The following is a 16,810-nucleotide window of genomic DNA, read 5'->3' as shown; positions in this document are numbered from 1 at the left end:
TAGTTGTTTGGTAATTACCAACTCCTTGAAGGTATAATAACTATACCCTGTGTGTATTAAAAACATTGCTTAATGTGATTAAAATTGAGTTGCTCTTGTGTAAACCGCTATTCGTTGTGAACTAATATTATTTTTTTCGGAATATTCGGATACTTTAAGGTCCTGCTCTGCCAAACATATGACTTGTCATCAGGCCTTGAAAAGACCTTTGTAATAGGAGGGAGAAAACAAATAAGCTTGCAAAATCGTCCACATCCGAGCTGTTTAACTCAAGAACGGGTCGTAGAAACGCCCCTTTATCATGTGACAAAAATGTCAACCATATACAGATGCTGGGAGCGCGTTTCACTTGTTTTCTGACTGTATGCCGATGCCAAAGGGAATAATATAGCTGGTTCTTTGGAAAATCTTCTATTTAAATACTGGTAGAACAAGAACAGCATTCCTACTTAACGCGTGTGCTCTAAAGATCGTAATGCGTCTGTTAAGATAGGAGAATCTTTTAAACGGACCACGCATTTCTGCACGCAGTCAAGGGATTTTTTCAAGTATTTTTGGGTTTCAGACTAGAGGTGGCTGCCAACATCAATGGTAGGATGCACTTGCAATTTTTACAGGGTCAGTAAATGTGTAATACACGGAGAAAAATGATCCTGTTCAAAAAGTGACAGCGAGCGAACTTACTGATAGTATATTAGTCCCAAGTCACAAGTTATTCTCGTAATAGATATCATGATGGAATACTACATAAGTTTTCAGAATCAATATCAGTATTTGTATGAACATGTGTTCCGCCATTCTCACAAAACACTTGCTTTTGACTAATAATTTGTTCATTAGGATCTTTGTTAGGATCTCTTTCAATTCATTCGTTATAGGCCCTATGTCCCATTTTTAACAGATTAACGAATAATATGACCAGATTTTTAATAAATTCATAGTAGGTATTTCATATCAGTAAGTTTTCTACGTGTCTTAAAGTATCTGCAGGTCCTGTACAGTACGCCCAGCTTCTGAGGGGCTAAATTGACAATGACTTCCATAGAGCCCCGTTCCTGAGCCGGTCACTAAGAGATATCACTGGATATAGATGAACACATTCCTGCTGCAAGCAGAGGTCGATGGTTCCCTCCTTCCGACGTAGTACCATGAATAGTTATACAAATAGTTATTGATCCAACACAATTGAGTGTATGAATTCACCCTGCCTGAATGCTAGTTCCTTTGAATAATTGTACCTATAATTTGTTCCAATAATATTTATTTTCCCTCCATCTGCGTAGTTATTGAAGCAAACCTACCATTCCCTCTTGCAAAGTTGTAGTGTTGAGATCTCCCACCCCCTGTATTGGGATTTATACTGGAAGCTGGGCTGCCTGTCACCATTACAGTATTTATAGCGACTTCAATTTTATGAATCCTTTTGAATATGAATTTTTATTGACTTTTGAGGTATTGAACTATGTAAGGTATCCTCTTCTTCTACGGCGCTCATTCTCATCTCATCCTCCATGATAGTGAACACGGATTGGCTGCTTAAATCCCAAATATTAAACACTGAAATCAGTGAGATAATGATGAAATATTTTAGAGTTTTGTATAACGATGGGCTTGTATTGTGTCCTCATTCTTCTTATTTTAACGCTTGTACACTCTTAATTCGCGTTAAAGGGTTAAAACTTGTATCTGGAATATAATTACGATGCTTTTTTTCGGAACTTACAACTTGAGAGAAAGTTGACCAATGGGGCATTAGGCTGCTAGTAAGATTGGGCACTTTTAACTGTGCCTCTTAAGTGGTTTGCCAAGATGCAGAACTAAACTTGGGATGCCATGAGGGGTGACTCTGTTACCGCACGCATTTTATCAATTGAATTCCATTTGCTCCTGTTTTTTTTATGGTTCATACATTTAAAGTGTTTACTTGAAATAATTTTTATATGTAATATAGTACGACGGGCGACGTTACCTTACTCCTTCACTCAGCTTCGATAATAGCACGAGTGAGTGGAAAACAAATAGGCAGGGCCGGCCCTGAGCCAAATGTTACCTGGCGCCCCTCGTCGAAACCAATGGTAGTAAATGGTAAGCCTTGGTAGGTGATCACTGTTAGCAATATTTTTCGAATGATTTGTGTTATATCTCTGCCTTTATTTGCAGATTTAGTGTGTTGGGAACTCTTTTATAAGTAAAAGGTTCTTTACATAATAAAGTCTGGATTTAGCTTCACTGTTCATTACCCGAGGGTTGGTAATTCTCTGTTTCTAGAAGCTTGAAGTCTGACAAGGATACCCCACAGGCAATTGCTACACTCTAGCGACATCTATCGGACTCTGGAGTAAGCTTTCTGACTAGTGCCATCTATCGCTTGAATACCCAACTTTTTACCATACATCACAATTTATATATTTGTATAAAAAATAATCTCATGGGCGATGTGTCAGATCTGTTAGGTGTTAGATATTATCAGCACCAATGTGCTTTGGTAATTAGTCGCCGGGAGCGGACTGCTTCAATTGCGCCTGCCTATGGCCAGCCCTGTTGATATGGTTCCAGCGCACAATAAATATCATTTAAATCAAGGTATGCCTACATATTTAACAAGGAAAATATAATTTTTTTTAAAGAATCTGTATATAAAACGCAAAAACTTTATGTCTCTCTTTAAAATTAATTTGTAGTGTTTGGCAGTTTTGGAAATTTGGGTACCTTTGTTTGCAACGGAAAGGTTAAACATATTCATACGTCGTCTCATTCAAACTTTCCTGTTACGTGAATGTTTATCTGGAATGACCCCCACTTTAATAATTCGTTTCCAGGTCTTAATTCTTTTGACATTTTTATCTCTGTCCATCATTGGCCTGCATGTTCACATAATGTTGATTTAATTTAAATCGTCATTACATTTATCTTATCAATTATAGTTTTGGTTATATTTCATAGGTTAATGATATATGGAATGATATATGTATCACAGAGAAGTTTGCTTTGGAACAGATGTGAAAATCACTTGACCACACATTAATTCAACCCTTTTAAATTCCTCGCAATCTTTTGTCTCCTCACTAAAGTAAAATCCCATCTGTTTTTGACACAAATATGTAGGTTTGATGAATTTCGATAAATTTAACGTATTTTAAAAGTCGGGTAGGTCGGGGCACTAGGTAATAAATTACCACAGAGGCAAGAATAACAAAAAAATCACTTCTGTCGTAGGTTTCTTGTCTTCGTTGTGTGTTGAGAGAGTTTTTAAGTTTGATTAATGTTTTTGGCAAAACAAATTTATCAACAAGAACATCATAAAGTCTTTTTATTTTGATAACCACCTAACTTTACTTTTTTTTAAATATACTTAATGTATGGAGTAAGAGGATGAGTTTATCTAGTTGGATGAAATGAATGCGAAGGACGGGAAAGCTGTCAAGGCTTTTAAGGATTATTTTAGAAACACATTTGTTTCTAAAATAATGGTTTGCCATTGCAGATAGGTAAATTGAGTGGTAAACAGTTAAGATTTTAGAAATAATTACAATAAATCCAAATAACTGGATTGGTCTAATGAAATATCTGTGAGTGTTCCAACTGTTCGGAGCCAGCGGGACTATGGCATCTTGCCTACCCATTAGTATAGCTGAAGGATTGGCTAAAGGAAGGAGGTGGGGTTGAGGAGGGTCGGGAAATACTCGGTTGTTCAAACCAAACATGGCCGAACCATTTAAAGTAAAGTTTCGATTCTGAATGATGATCTTTCGCCGGGATGATACTGATAGTATCAACCACCCGGAAACCTGATGCGAACGGTACAATGAGTACTGTAGGAAGTTACTCTCCATATTTAATCCACCATGACTTCTTGAAACTTTTGAACAATGGTGGGTCTAAAATGATTTCTAAAAATTAGCAATCGCAATACTTCTAAACTAATCTTAGTTATTTTGAAACGAGAGAAGAAAAAAATCTACATTCATATTCTTGGCAAAGATGAAACAAAAAAAACTCTGTAGAACGGAGAAAGGTATAACAATATGTCCTCTCCATATTTTGACGTAGAAGAGAGTCACACAATTTGACTTACACGGCTAATGAAGAACTCGGCAAAAAAATCCACTGAAGCGGCATTAACAATTTGGCCCCTGTTTTTTTGTATATTCAAGGCATTACTTTGCTTATATAACTGTTGTGGTTACAGCTAGGTGATCTACAAATCTATCTGATATGTTTTCAGCACAAAATCACACCCTAAATCGTTTATAAACAAAAAAATTGTGGTGAATGCCTGAAGGTGGACATATTGTCATGTAGTATTTTTTCATTGAGCCGTATTTGGCGTTTTATTTATTTATTTATTAATTAACGCCCTTTTTCGAGGCTTTTGCTGCCAAGTTTGCTAAAACTTTTTGAGTAAGCGAATGACTAGATAGAATTCCATCCAATTTTCGATGTTTTCTAACCAAAAAGTTATCTCTAATCTCGAGTGTGTGTTTTAAGGTGCCTGTTTTTTTTAATTTTTCTTTTAAACAAATTAGTGGGTAGGTGTGGGTAGCTAAGGAATTAAAAAAAAATACATGAGGTTTGAAACGTCGGTTTGCTTAGAAATATTTGGTGAAAAGAGTACTACATTAGGTAAAACACTAAGTTTATGAATGCACTCGAACCTAAATGTATTCTGCATGAACCGTGAAAGTTTGTGCGAGTTTAATGCTTTTGTTGAGAATTTAGAAATTTTCTCACTATCGTAAAGACTTATCTTTCTAAAGTGCGTAGACTATCGTAAGACTGGTATTAAGATAAATTTAATTTGTGTTAAAAAATTGTTGCGTCATGCTCGGCGAGCCGATCCGTTGCGTACACTCACACACGGATCGGCTTGTGACGGACCGCGAACAAATTTGTTCCTCGCAAGATTACACACAGACTTTTTGTTTTGGCTTATTTAGATGTCCACGCGACGATTGTCTGTTTGTAGCGATTGTTAATGTCGTAATATTTCCCATCATACTGTTTTATCAGATTTGTTAGATTTTATATTAGGTAATTTTGTTTCTTCTAAATTTTGACTATCCTTGTAATACTTAACAAATATTTTGGCAATGTTAATTCGGCAAAAGTTGTGATACGGTGTTTTGAGTTGTCCATATTACATGCTAAAATCCTCCATTGATCTAGTATCCCTACGACTACAAATCATAGAGGATACACCATTACATCGATCACGCAGCAATATAGAGTAAAACATGCCTTGGTCACGTGCAATCAGAAAGATCACCTTATGTGGTAATCGACGGTATCATGCCCATAAAAGGAATGATTAACTACGGAAAGGGGGAGAGCCGAAACAAGATGGGTAACAGCGAGAGAGGCACTGGAAATGGAGAACTTCTCACTTCTTCGCGGAGAGCAGTGGACTTCAGGTGGGAGAGCAGGCGAGCCGCCGTCTGATGTATGGGTGGTTACTACCCGCACATAGGGGCAAGGCTTAAAGCTATTAAACTCTGGAGGGTTGAACGACGCAATGATGACACGAGAGAAGCAACAAAAACGTCCCACGATCAGTGCACAGCTGTAAGCGCTTTTAAATATATGGTAACTCTAACAAAAGTAATGAAACAGAGCTAATAACTTCCAGCGAACAATTGTTATATGCAAAAGTTTTAAGATAATTAAGTAATACTAAGATAAAGTGTTTTCATTTTGATTGTTCCTTAAGAGATGACCTGAACCCCGATTCCTGAGTTAGTTATCAATAAATCATGCTAAAGTGTTAAATTTTATTTTTTAAATTATCATTTTTATAACAACAAATGAAATTATTGAATGGTTCATATTATTCGGATTACCATGAAAATGTGGCAAAAACCCTTCCTCTAAATTTACTCCGCCTACCAGCCAGTATGATTTGTTCGTGTTTTTCCCAAGTCCGCAGGAATCAGGCTGGGAATTCAATTCTGCTGTTTGCTTTGATTTGAATACAAAATGTTATTAAGTTGTCGCCGTCTCTTTCGGCGAATAAATGACAATCGTGACCGGAATCGGCCCAATGACTGCTTCTGCCTTCTCGTCCCAATGTAAATTATTACAACCGGAGCAAGGTAAACTGAATGTGACTTATGTTAATTGAATAATCAAAATATCGTCGTAGGTACATGATTAAAATGGAGATTTGCTATAATAAATCCGCTCTGATGAACTGAGGACCTACTTTAAATTTAAATTCAGTTTGAAAGCTATGATTTTCTGTGTACTTGAACGACCTTCGCAATTTGATTAAAATGTGAGTAAATTATTATGGATACCAAAAGTCTACTTCCCAGCAATAAACAGGTATTTTTTACTATTTTTTTCGGTTCGGTTAGAAGTTCACCGAGAAAAAAACAATAAATCAGTAGCAACTTATTTTATGTACTAAATTAGGAAAAATCTTTGTAACCGCGAGTATAAATTCTTTTGAACAAGTGCCAGCAATACCAATATTTTGGGCGAAAAGGCTTTAGTACCACAAAAGGAAAAAGTAGCACTTATTGATATTTTATTAAAACTATCTTAAAATTTTTGGTAATACGGTTAAAAATGGGATTTCAGCAGTTTCCTGATAAACTTTTAGACAATTTTTAATACGTGTTCATGTACCTGCATTTTTGACAAAATTCGAAAATATTAGAATTTTTATGAACACGTGTTCAGACATCGTGAACTGTCGTTTTCTAAATCGTTACTGAAAAATCATTAGAAAACCTATCAATTCATTCGTTAATAGCCTGCAATCCAGTGTTTTAACCGGATTACAAATAATTTGAGATTCATATTTTACCAATATTATATACCACTAAGTTTTATCCATGTAGGATTTACAATACTAACAAGGCTCCGCTGGGTAAGACTTCTAGCTTGTTGGAAGGTAGATGGTCTATAAAAAGGTTTATTTTTAATAAGACGAAGCATGAAGGAGTGTTAGAAGACCTTAACTTTAGGTATATAGATGCTGTAGAAACGATCACCTATTAAAATTACTGAGGCTTAAGAAACAGAACGGTCAAAGCAGGAATAGTAATGTGTTTCTTGAAGATGACAAAGACTCTCCAATACTTAAAAGTATAACAAGTGTAATGATAGATTCAAAGTAGAAGAGGTTTACGCATAACTTTTTTTCAATAAAATATTGAACCGGTGTTTTGTTTATTTTTAATGGCAGACCAGCATTTTCATCTACATTTGATACACCTGCGTATTACATAATTTACGATTGATTTGCTTCTGATCTGATCTATTATCTAGGAGTATCAAAGACGCCAAGTTACCCTTGCGTGCCATATAATCTGAAAACGGTTCGATGTTATCAGATCCTCCGCCATATTTGATAACCTAATATACTGCCAATATCAAATGAGGCGAGGGAGGCATAGGATGTCAGCTATACAGGGCTTACTCTGCAACATTGTTTAGGGATTGTTTCGGGTAAAACAAGTCAAACATATCTGTAAAAGTTCTCAAATGAAGTGTTGATCCTCATCAATCAGCCTACTTATCATTCATTATTTTCATCCAATTGTTGTATCCTCATTTTACATTTAATGTTTCCACCGTAGATCAGCTAGTGGCTAAACTTTTTGCTTACTCTTTCATAACTACTAACAACTAACACATGTATTTTTTTTTTTTTTTTTTTTATATAAGCAATAATTGTTCGCCTGAAACACTCATCCACATTGAAAAATCTCCTGATAAAAAATACATGACGCCAACGGGACTCGAACCCGTGTCCCTTCGATTTCCGGTCGAAAGCTCTGACCACTGAGCTATGGAGGCTTATCTCTTACCCGCGAAATTATTCAATATATGCTAGTGTTTCATTCAACAATTACTGCTTGTTACATTTTTTTTTTCACCTGAGAACAACCAACTTTATTTTATATGAGAAAGGCATTGTAAGTGCTAACTCTCTCACTAGATGGCGTTGAGACAAATTGTCTACATTTTTAGGTGAAATACTCGAACTTGTCAAATATTAATTATTATTTAACATTAATTTATCAAAAAAATAATAACTAACACATGTATTAAATATATTAATTATCAAAAATTAAGTCACATTTATAATACACAACATGGTTGGTTTATAAGTTACCTCCCTCTATTCTACTTTTTGCCCACTCTATTATAAATATATGTCATGTACCTGCATTTAATGAATATTTCAGTCATTGATAATCTTGGACTAAGCGGACCCGGGCAGCAGTCAAAGTTTTGAATCAACCAAGTGGTTTTTGATTTACGTCGCTACAGCAGTAAAAATAAAAAAAACTCATCAAACAGTGGTCGATGATAAAAATCAGTCTATAGAACGAATAATGATAATAATTTATTAAATTATTAAATTATCACATTACTAAATAATGTTTTAAAAAAACACTGCCAAAAAAATATCAATTGGTACGGCATTTTGACACCATATCTATGTAAATTCCTCATTTCCTAGACTGTATTTATTTGTCAGTGTAACACCCTGTATATGAGAGTAGTTACTACCCTTAGCCCTTTGCTCTTACGAATGGTGCCATCAATTCCCAATCATTCAAGAAGGGAAGAGAGATTTGGAGCAATATTCATAGTGAAATTCCAACCCAAAGTCATTTGCGTATGAAATCTATTTTCTTATACATAAAACAGTATGTACCTATGTGTATTTTAGGGTTATTTTGTTTAGTAACTTTTAGATTAAAATAATATGTTGTTTTCGTGTCTAAAAGTTTGCAAAAACGATACTAAGAAATCTATGAATGGAGTAGAATTGACTCCTTTGTTCCCGACGGGTTATCTTCCACAACAACAATCGACAGCAAAACAATTGTTTTATCTCCTAGTTTTTATAATTAACTTCTCAGCAATCTTGTTGTTGAATCAAATAGCTTAGAATATCGACATCTTGTGCAGTAAGATTTGACGATTTGAAAGTTTTATTACTATATATAACTTCACTGTCAGTAGCTATTTTTCACTAGAATTACAAATCAGTTGTTTGTGCAACATTACTTTTTTACCTTCTATATTTTTTAAAATAATTATGTTAATTTGTACTTTTATCATAAAAATTATGAAATTTAATTTTTGAATTTATTTTATTTCATCAAAAAAAATTACAGAATATATAATATATCATTAGTAAGTAAAATACCTATATGTAAGTTAGTAACAATGACATTGTTGAAAAACTAATGTTACAATAATAGAACAGTTTCTAATAGAAGAAAAAGTAAATATGCATGAGTGTTATAAAGATATGGCATAATATACTAAATGCAATAATAACGTTTTTTTTTCATAACCCTGCTAATTCAAAATCGCTCTTTGACGGCCTCCGTGGTCGAGAGGTAACGCTCTCGACCACAGAGGTCGCGGATTAATTCGCAATCAAATTTTATTTAATTAATTTGTGTTATTTCACAATTTCCTTTTTTTTAAATACGTAGTATATTTGTGGCATGGTCCAAAGTGGGAGATACTCTCAGTATTGCCCTGGTGTAATACCATCACTCAGAATTGAAACCTGAAATGGCCTTTGCCAAATTTGGTGACCAGATCTGAATAGCCAGGTACTACCCCACCTTCCCCTTCCTATCTCCTTCCCATCCTATAATTGTCTCACCAAAACAGGACAAAGCCCATAAACAAAATAGTTTACTATAAAATATTATAATGCGCTTTCAGAAACCATAAAGTCTGCACCAATTGATAAATATAACCAATTAATAACTGGTTTGTAGGAGCCATATTAATAAAAATCAAATGTAACAAATAAAAAAAATGTAATATTTCTATGTAATTAATGATAAATTAAACGTTTGTAAAAATGGCTAAAATAAAATTAGTAAATAATATTTTTAAACAGAAAATAGGCAGTTTGTCAATTGATAGTAAAAAAGTGGATAAAGAGCAACTTTGAGGTGCATTTATAAAACGGTGTCTAAAATTATAGAATGTTTGAGATCATTTCTAGGGAACAAACCACTTTATATATACGAGTATATTAAAAATATGTTTTATTGGAAACATCACATTTTTATTGAAGTAGCGCCACCTGCTGTCATCACTTCTTGGAATGATGAAACATTCGCTTGCGTCAAATGTCGATATGAAATATGCCTGGCAGACTGCAGACTGATTTATATTTTATGTTGAATTGCAGTTTATATTGGATTCAACAGAAGTTGCAATACGAACGTCTTTGGAATATTACAATTATTCTTCCGTTGAACTTATCGGCAACAAATAATATTCGCTGTGATAAGACAAAGGGGGCTTTTATGCATTTATAACTTTCACGGGGAAGGGACAAAACTCTTTGTCTGTTAGCTTTTATGTTGAATTTGTTATCTTAGTTTAATAAATTTACAAAGTAAACGTTTATTTGAAATAGCTTCACCAACAAATTAATCTTATTCTAATATCTGAATTAATCTCACCAATGTAAGGATTGTTTTTTTTAAGTTGTAAGAAGATACACGTACGTTTGCTAGATTCCAGTCCATTTTCTATTGATTAAGGTTACCTACATAATAATTGCATTGTATTTATTTAGTGTAAATATTATTATTATAACTATATTCACATTAGGACTTTACTATTACTCTTGCCCCACCTTGTATGTATTTTGTGCGGGTGAGTGGGTGGAGTATTTTGTGCGGGTGAGTGGGTGGAGTATTTTGTGCGGGTGAGTGGGTGGAGTATTTTGTGCGGGTGAGTGGGTGGAGTATTTTGTGCGGGTGAGTGGGTGGAGTATTTTGTGCGGGTGAGTGGGTGGAGTATTTTGTGCGGGTGAGTGGGTGGAGTATTTTGTGCGGGTGAGTGGGTGGAGTATTTTGTGCGGGTGAGTGGGTGGAGTATTTTGTGCGGGTGAGTGGGTGGAGTATTTTGTGCGGGTGAGTGGGTGGAGTATTTTGTGCGGGTGAGTGGGTGGAGTATTTTGTGCGGGTGAGTGGGTGGAGTATTTTGTGCGGGTGAGTGGGTGGAGTATTTTGTGCGGGTGAGTGGGTGGAGTATTTTGTGCGGGTGAGTGGGTGGAGTATTTTGTGCGGGTGAGTGGGTGGAGTATTTTGTGCGGGTGAGTGGGTGGAGTATTTTTTCAAAAATACTATGCTTTCTTTTTTTAAAGACACAGTACAGAATTTTGATTTGGTCTCGATTGAATAATTGAATGAAGTGGATTCTAAGAAATAGATAAGAAATACTTTACGATATCCATTTTTGTAGGCACTCACTGGCACTTATATTTTTGGAATTGAATTAAATTGTATTTAATTTTAAACTCGTCGAATTTAATGTTTCAAAGACCCAATCCTGTCTGATTACGTCTAAAAGGGATCCAAATGATAATCTAGTCTCCTTTAACGGAAGCAATCTTCCGAACAGGCCTTCCATTGATATGCTTGGTGTAACTATAAGTGACCAGCTCGGGTACGAGGGCCCCATCGAAGCCAGAGTAAAGTTGGCCTCTCAGAAGCTGGGCGTACTGTACAGGGCCCGCAGATACTTTAATAGTACACAACTGCTGACCCTGTACAAATTGCAAGTGCGCCCTACTGTCGAATTTGGCAGCCATCTCTGGTCTGGAGCCCCTGAATACCTGAAAAAAACCCTTGACTCTGTGCGAAAACGGGCGGTCCGTTTGATAGATTCCCCAATCTTAACAGACGGACTGCAATCTTTAGAGCACAGGCGTCAGGTAGGTATGCTGTCCTTGTTCTATCGGTATTACAATGGAAGATGCTCTGAGGAACTAGCGTCATTGATCCCTTCGGCACCGGTGCGTAGTCGGAATACACGCCAAACGCGCGCCCAACATTTGTACACGGTTGACATTTGTCACATGAGAACGGGTCGCTTCTACGATTCGTTCTTAAGTTCAACAGCTCGGCTGTGGAACGAACTGCCGGCCTCTGTGTTTCCTCCTTCCTACAACATGGGACTCTTCAAGACCCATGTTCACTCCTTCCTCCCCACAAAAAGACCCTCCACACAGCATCCCTAAAGATGACATAGGCCCTGAGGGAAATTATTTTCTTCAGGGCCTTCTGTGTGGAGTTAATATTTAAAATAAAAAAAAGTGGGTGTGTCAAGCCTACGCAAGACAGAAGTGAAACTTCTAGTATTCCTCTCTCTCTATTTTCATTTCATCATCTCTATTTTCTCTCTTAGGTTAGTTTGAAAATTAGAGGTTAAATAATTCAACGACGAAGCATGGATTTGCTTTTTCTAATATTTTCTTATAGATGAATGACGTTCGATTAATGTATAGTTCCAAAAATTTTCAATTTATTCACAAGTATACAATATTACATAAATAACAATATTACAATTAAAAATTACAAAGAAATTACAATGACAATTTACCAATCATGTGCCATTTTCATTGTCAATTTCATGAATATCATTTCCTAATGTCGTGATAATTGGGTTATGGTAACTAAAGTGCGATATATAAATTCGCAGTACACGTAGAATTTGGAACGATTTTCCGTTTTTTTGATGGAACTGGAGCAGGTGTTATAGCTTCAGCTACCGCAGATTGCCGAAGTTTTTGACGGTCTCTGTATGCTTTACAACGTTCTGCTGCCGTTTTAGCTTGAGGTTTGGGAGGCTTTAATTCTTTTTTCCGCTGTCTGTACCGCCTGTTGGCCATTGCTTTGATTGTAACGACATTCCTACATCATATTTCACTGTTAATATAATCTCGCCAATATATTAAACAATCCTATTCCAACAATACTACTATATTGTGAAATATTTATCAACTCTTATAGGTTATATTTACCTTATGTTAATGTCATCACTGTGTGAATCAGACTCTCCTCTTCTTTGGTGATTCTCAGGGGATATTTCCTCTTGTGCCACTGATGTGTTCATCACCTCTATCTCGTCACTACTCATTTTTAACACTGAAATTCTGTACCAAACCGTATGAACCACAATCAATTACGTATTTCACTCGTATTACACTCACGACGCAGTATACTAACCAAGCAGCTGATGCTTGGCGTGGCGCAGTTCGCTGGTGTCTGAGAGAGAGGAAAGAAGAGAAGAGAGAGAACGTTCGTGAGCGGCTCCCCCACCTCAACAAGCGCATATGGTGAGAGAGGGACAGTGAACGGTGAGCGGTGGTGGGGGTACCCGCATTTTCGTGTCGATCCTGACTCGGTTTTACTCCGTCCCCGAATAATTAATCCATTACGCGCCTAAAGAAGTTTCACTTCAAAAAAACACGTGTAAGAGTTTTGGAAGTTAAAATTAATCCAGTTTCTGACATCCAATCTAGCTGAAACTTGACAGATAGACAACGCATTTGTCATTGATGGCACATTTTTTGATAAATGGAATTCTTTGCCCACATCACTAGACAAAGTATATTGTGTAGAAGTGATTTCATTTATGTTAGTCAGTCTCTGGAGAGAAAGGTTCAATCCTCAACCAAACCAAAGAAATCTATTTTAATATACTATCTATTAATAAAAATAGATGTTTTGTACCCACGAGCTCACCAAAATTGCATTTTTTTTTTCAAATTCCATTCCTTTACAATATAAACTTTCCTGTTCATTTTTATTTATGTGACATACGCTTCCTAAAATTATTGCTTGTAATCTTCTTTCAATAGTTGAAGATAAATACTAAAAACATTCTTAATTTTTTTAGTGATGTGTTTGATTGTATTATGCGTGTTTTTATCAGTTTTATGGTATCTTCTTTCGGAAAACCTTATACGCCATAAAAAAAAGCCAAAGCAATCATTAAAAGAACTTCTCTATCTTATTTCGGCAGCCTCTGACAAATCGATAGAGATGATGCTATAAAATAATGCATACCTTATATAATATAGAACACATAAACTCGACAAATAAGGGAAATAAACGTTAAACGAAAATAGTATCTTGCCAACTGTTAACCCTTTCACACCCGCATTATTGTTTCAACGCATATAAAATATGTAATGCTTGATAATACCTCAGAAAATTATTTGAAAATTTTTGGCATTTAATTTTTTTTTTTAAATTTTTCTATGTTAATTTGGATTAACATTGGGCGTCAGAGGGTATTTTTTACATGGTAACGTAAAATAAACATAACACAAAAGTAATACAAATAACTGCTTCATGTCAAAAATGCACATTGACAATGTAGTGATAATCACTAAGATACAAACAAATAACATTTTAACTAAAATTCATTCATAAATAAAGAAATAATCTAGGATAATAAATCTTTAAAAATTCGCCATACTAGTCGAAAACATGTCCCTCACTACCAGTGTTAATTTGAATGAACATTGAGATTCATTTACAATATTCTGGGAAATGACTGTGATCAGTGAATTGAACTGATGTTATTTTTTTTTTTTTTTTTTTTTTTTATTTATTGAATTTTTTTTTATACATACATGGTTACATAAAATATTGAAAAATGTATAAAAAATATTGAAATAAATGTACATAATTAAAAAAAATCCCACGAAGGCGAAGCCTGAGTGTGGATATTATAAGTATTTTTATCTTATTTCTATGGTTTAAGTGAAGATACAATATTAAATATAAATTTAAATTATTTTAAAAGAGTTACTGTAGAGATACAATACAAGAAACTAAATCATGTAACATGTAAAAGTTTTAAAATAACACAAAAAATAAGGTAAATACTAGTTTTTGAAGACATCTTAAAAAGTGAATTAGCAGACAAAGCATTACAAACAATAAAATATATCCGCTGTTTTGTATGTATGTGAAATAATAAAAAATGATGTATACATTGATATAAATGTTACAGATGGCTTTGCTAAAACTTATAAGAAAAAAATATCTAGTTATTATTATAGAACACATCTTTATGAGTGAAAATATTTGTAATTCGAGTAGAAAATATTGATATCTCACCTTAAATTAAGCAATCAATGACGGCAGAAATTCGATGAAACTTACAATCAGCAGATGTCAAAATATTGATCGTTTTTTGGCGGGAATAAGGATTTCAACGGAGCGGAAAAAATAGACGCCACAGAAAAGACTACAAACTATAAGAAAACGAAAACATGGCTTTTCTAAATCGCTACAGTTACGGTAAAAAAATTCACAAAGTTCATATTAATTTGAATTAACACTGGGGCTGAAAGGGTTAAGAGTTTCTCAGTTTAGTTGTGTTGTTCCTCAATTTATTATCTGGTGCATCGTACAAAACGTTATTAAATGTATATTTACTATCTGTTCTATAAATGTAATTCATTTAGGACAGTTTTTTTCACAGATTTTGAATCATTCATCAAAATTACATTTTCAAGTTCTGTTATTATATCATTGTTGGCCTATTATTTCACACAAGTGAAATAATAATAGAACCTGAATAGAACATTTCCAGAACTTGAAAATTAACTTTGAAATTTGACGAATAATTCAAATTCTGTAATGTTTCACAGTCCTTAATGTATCTTGCAAATCTAGTTTTTAACTCTGTTTATTTTGTTTTTCCGTGAATCAATTATTTTGTACACTTAAAAAGTTGTTATTTGTTACAAGGAGACCATCCGCTTAATTATTCTTCTTTCGATTTTTCTGACAAAATTTTTACAATTACCTTAATCTTACCGTAATGTACATCTTACAAACGGTGTAATTTCATTTCTCTGTTCATGTTTTTTGTTAAAGCTTTGTAAATAGTTGATTTTTTTCATTAATAAATCTCTTGTACATAACATAATAATTAGGTTTTACAATGAGTTATTTTGTATCTTATTATTTATACTTGTCTTCTATTAAAACCATTTGCTTGTAGATGGAAGAGGAGTGTACATTAAGTTTATTAATAAATTATGATGCAAACATAATTTCGGTGAAAATTTCTGTTCGAATTGAATTTTTCACAAATAAGTTCTTGAATGTAGAAACTTTTAATCGAATACGCGTTCATTGTGGAAGTCTTAGTGGTTTTTTCATTTTATTTTTTACTATGAGTTTTAGAACAATTTATATGGGGATGAGTTTTGTAAGCTGCTCTCCAACTGAAAATGGCATATTGTAGAATTGACGATACTAATGCGTTATATATTTAGTAAAGATTATTCGTTGATAATATTTTCTAATTCTTATATATTAAATAATTTTCTTTATTGTATGGCAGATGTGATTTCAATGATTATTCCTAGATATGTAATTTTGTCCGCTGATTTCAGAATTGAACATTTTGGTCGACATTGATTAGGATTGTGTTGTATGAGAGAATGATCGTGTAAGATTATTTTTTTACACTAACCCCTACACAGGAGGCCCTGTGTAAAACAATTTCCCTCAGGGAATATGGCATCCCTTGGGATGCTATGTGGAGGTTTCTTTTTTTAAAAAGGAAGGAGATGAAGTTCTATGAAGGTAAAAGGTACCCTCCCACTACGGCGCAAGGCGATGGGTCGAGAGACCAGTTGAAGAGATCAAAGGGTCTCCCCAAACCAGTCTCTCTTGATCTGGCACGCCACGCAGCTGGTGAGCAGGCGCATCCTTAACACAACTCACCCGATGAACCCGGGCACCCCTGCTAAATCACCAAACGTAGCGAACTACTTGGGGAGAACTATGGCAGAGATGGTTATCCAGTAAATGGTTCCTGGGGTGGCGGTGCCCAAACCCGTAAATTGAAAGAAAGATTATTTGAAGATAAGGATTTATATTGTTTGTATTAATTTCAACTGTGACGATATTTGTTTTATCACTATTTAATGACAGGAGTTTATCATCAAACCATATTTTTATAATATTTATGTCTTTTGTGCCTATTAAATGTTTTT

This window comes from Hesperophylax consimilis, chromosome 14 (assembly GCF_061612785.1).
Source record: "Hesperophylax consimilis isolate HC1 chromosome 14, BYU_Hcon_1.0, whole genome shotgun sequence".
Taxonomy (NCBI): Eukaryota; Metazoa; Arthropoda; class Insecta; order Trichoptera; family Limnephilidae; genus Hesperophylax; species Hesperophylax consimilis.
This window is presented reverse-complemented; position numbering follows the sequence as displayed.